The sequence below is a fragment of the Aptenodytes forsteri genome, unplaced genomic scaffold, assembly GCF_000699145.1.
Source record: "Aptenodytes forsteri isolate BGI_AS27 unplaced genomic scaffold, ASM69914v1 Scaffold15, whole genome shotgun sequence".
Classification (NCBI taxonomy): Eukaryota; Metazoa; Chordata; class Aves; order Sphenisciformes; family Spheniscidae; genus Aptenodytes; species Aptenodytes forsteri.
In genome coordinates this window covers 11340340-11344372 of record NW_008795129.1, presented here as the reverse complement: position 1 = coordinate 11344372, position 4033 = coordinate 11340340, and positions in this window count along the sequence as shown.

The following is a 4033-nucleotide window of genomic DNA, read 5'->3' as shown; positions in this document are numbered from 1 at the left end:
GGCGGGGGCCCTGAAGCTGGCCGCGCCGGGCTGCTGGCTGCAGCTGGGGCAGAGGCGGGATCCCCATCAGCCACCTGCCCGCACGCAGCCCTGGGCCGGGCACTTCCCAACGCCCACGAGCCGCCAGGATTGCCGCCCGGTGCTGCAGAAAGCGAGCCCAGCGGTGGAGGGAAGGGTCCAGGAGGCGCCGGGCACGCTGCTGTCCGTCCAGGCACCGCCGCATGGCCAGGCTGCAGGGAAGGGCTTAGGGACAGGATCGGAGCAGCCACTTGGCTGCGATGGATGTAGGGGGAGCAAAAAGCATCACAGTTAAGGAAAGCGGTGCCACCAGCACTGGGACCCAAGATGTCCAGCTCATTGCGACCCGTTAAGCCAACACAGGAGCCTGAATGACCAGGGCATCACCATCACCCCTGCCGAGCTGCTTGGGACCCCGAGCTCACCGTCGCAGGGATCCCACATGCAGCTGAGCAAGGAAGAGCTGGTCAAAAATAGGAGGAGTCACCTCCCCGGCGCTAAATCCAACTTGCAACAGGGGAAATCTGTGTTTCACTCCTTGATTCTTGTCTTCCTGGGGCCTCGGTGCCTTTTCACCGTGTTTCCCCATGGCAGCCAAACCCAGCCTCTCCCCAGCACCCACCAGGATGCACTGGTCCCGTGGGGCTGGAGCCAGCCTGGCCGCTCTGCCGGGAGCTCGCCGCTCTCGCTCCTGCCCACCTGCAGCGAGGATAAGTGGGGCACGGCACAATTTCTCATACAGCTGCTAACAACGTCGGCCCCTTGCTCTTACCTAACATTTTCATAGATAAAATTTTTTTTAATAGGGAGGTCGGTGCTGGTGTGAGGGAAGTTTTGCCTTCTGCTTCAATCCCTGTCAACTCGTGCCTAATGGAAATTATAATTCAACCGGAATTGCACTAGAAACACAGCATTTCCATTTCCTCCACGCTGCTGTTAAATGACACGACGTCAAAGTGTGCTTGATGCATAGGAAACTTCCCAAAAGTGCATGTCTTCTGTTGAAAACAAACCGATTCATTAGGCAGAGACAGCAGTGGCTGGAGACAGGGAGCTGAACTGCTTTTTTCTGGTCACCATGTCCTCGGGTGGGTGGGGAGAAAAATATCAGACCCCACAGGTCTCGTCCTTGGACGCTTTGTTTTTATTCACTGATGAGAGATGGGAGGAAAACGTCCCCAAGGTTTCTTGCTGTCCTCGGTCCCCATCTTCCTTCGCGGGGTGCAGGAAGGTCCCTTGGGGCAGTAAGACCAGGAGGACACATCACTCTCCATCGTTCTGGTTCTCATGCTCTTCCCTAGCCCCCTGCTCCTGGAGGTGGGACAGCAGACGAGCCGACCCACCACTCCAACCCAAGCATCCATTCCATCCTGGGCCTTCCCAAGCAGGTTAATACAGACATGACCTGCTTTTGGGGCTTCACTGAGTGACCTATCTCAGGATCTAGAGGAGTGGAGAGGAGCCTGTTATGCGACCTCAACAACACCGGCATCCTGACCAAGTATTATTTTTAATGCAGCATAAAATATGTTACTGGATTCAGTGGTTTTAAATAACGCCAGTAATAGCCTTAGGATTTGATATGGGCTGTCCAAATTCTACATTCACTGTAGACACTCACGCTACACGCATTACACGAATTAACACAATTACTTTACGGCAGCAGCAGCAGCAACTCCAACTTTTACCCACGCAAGGGTCACGCCGCCCGGTCTGAGAGACCCCTCCATCACTGCCTCTCCCCTTCACGCTGCCGCAGCTCCCTGCAAGCCCCGTTCTGCCAGGCGCAGTGACCCAGACCCACAGGATGCGGCCCTTCCCGAGCCCAGCCCAGCGCTTGGCTGCTCCCCCCCAGCCGATGTCTCCCCATGCCCCTGCTCTACCTCCTGTTTTGAGCACAGAGGATCTGGGCAGGATCCGGGCAGGCTCGGTGCAAGCAGGGATGCCGCTTGGCGGCTGGGCATGCGATGCCCCTGCAGACCCCAAGATGACGGGAGAGGCTTCCTGTGGCCGTCCCCGGGCACTTGCCCAGCACCACAAAAACATGCGCATGGTCGGCAAGGGAAAAAAATCAGGCTGATGCTGCAGCTGGCAAGCTACCGGCCCGGGCAGGTCTGGGCAAACGGCACAGTGCCCGCGGCCAGGTGGGTGGCCCCACGGCTCCTCCTCAGCAAGGAGGTGCAGGAGAAGGGAACCCCGCGGAGGGATGCCCTGGCTCAGCACCCTCTGCCGAGGCCAGGTCCCCGGCCGGGGGCAGGACGGAGCTGGCCGGCGCTGCATGGAGCTGCCATGAGAGCTCGGGCAAAGAAGCAGCTCCAGGCCGGCGGGCACCCAGGGAAGGGAAGGCGGGTGCTCTGCCAGTGACTCACGTACAGCCCGGCACTGCCCAACCCTCTGCCTGCCTTCTCCTCCGCTTTCCCTGCCTGCGAGCTGCCAGCCCCGCAGGGAAAGCTCTTCTGGTGCGCTGCCCGGTGGGTTCGCTGAAGCAAGAATGGTTAAAACCCTAACCAAGCCCCCAGAGCTGGGGAATGTCAGATTTCCCAAGGAGCCAAGAACACAGCGGACACCTCACAGAGCCAGCACAGCCAGGAGACAGCAGGGCACCATGAGCTGAGACCAGCACTGGCCGGGGAGCTGCCTGCCCGGGCAGGGGACGCACAGAGCCTTCCCTGGTGCCTGGCAGGGAGAAAAGCCCTTGCCTGCGCTCCTCTCGCTCCGTCTCGCCAGCAAAGAGCTGCTGAGGACAAAGGTGGAGCAGCGCCGGCGTCTTGCTCCCACACCTGCGGCCACCGGCAGGAATTGGTGCTCCCTGTCCCAGAGAGGAGCCATCCCCAGCCGGGCAGCCAGCACGCTTTCTGTGCAAGCAGCAAAGAAAAAAAAAAAAAAAAAAAAAAAAAAAAAAAAACTAAAAAAAAAAAAAAAAAAGATAAAAATAAATGAAGAAACGGGGCTTGAAAGAGGCCGCAGGGTTACAGCTCAGCCAGGGAGCATCCTGCTCCTCCCAGCAGCCCGGTGGCGAAGAGGGGCTAGCCTTCTCGTAAAGGCTGTCGCTGCTTCCCGGCATGCACTGTGCCTGCTGCTTCCTGGCTGCCTAACGAGGCTTTAAAGTGTAAATAGCGGCATTGTTTCGCAGGGCTGCCTCGCCGGGGTGTGGAAGCAGAGATCAAGGCAGGAAATCCATCTTCCCAGCCCAGCCCCGCTGGCAGGGCTGCCGGGAGGGTGCTATCCAGGAGGGTGCTAGCCGGGGACGGGTGCAGGGCAGCGTCTCAAGTAGTTCATGTGGCTTTGCCTGGTGACGGTGCCTGGTGTCGGGGAACCTGGCAGGGCTGGGCGGCAAACACAGAGAAGTATCCAGAGCAACTGGGACAGGCAGAAGCACACGGAGCAGTCCCCACGAACCTGCCTTCACCTCTTCTTTCACCTCTCCTTCAGAGCGGAGGGGAGGGAGCGAGGCCAGTTGCAAACCCTGACGTTGTTACTAAACTGATAGGAACCCAGGCAGCACACACCAAAGCATGGCCCAAGACATATTCAGTGACAATCTCAACTTGCAGCATCCCCATTTGCTTTGAAAATGCAGAACTGACCCAGCCGAAGCTCCCGGGAGGCCATGCTGTCCCGGGAAGAGGAGACACCACTCCTGGAGGAGACCATGGAACGATGCCACGGAACCAGCCGCATCCAGAGACTGAACCCGGCCAGCACGCCACCCGGCCCTGACCCGCACAGAGGTGAAACCCACAGCACCGCCTGCCCTGCTGCACGCAGGGATTGCCCTCTCGCTTTTCTCAAGCCACACATCCGAGCCGGCCACAGAGCTTATCTTGACCACAAGCTGCCTCCCTGCCTGCACCACGTGGCCGTGCATGGTGTCCCCTGCGCACAAGGCAGCGGGTAGAGATGCGTGCCCCAGCTCCAGGTCGCATCCTGCAACATTAGTTCAAAAGCCCCCCACAAAACACCCTGTGATAGAGAGGATGCTCCTCTCTATCAACTAGCTTGCAAACTCAGGGGG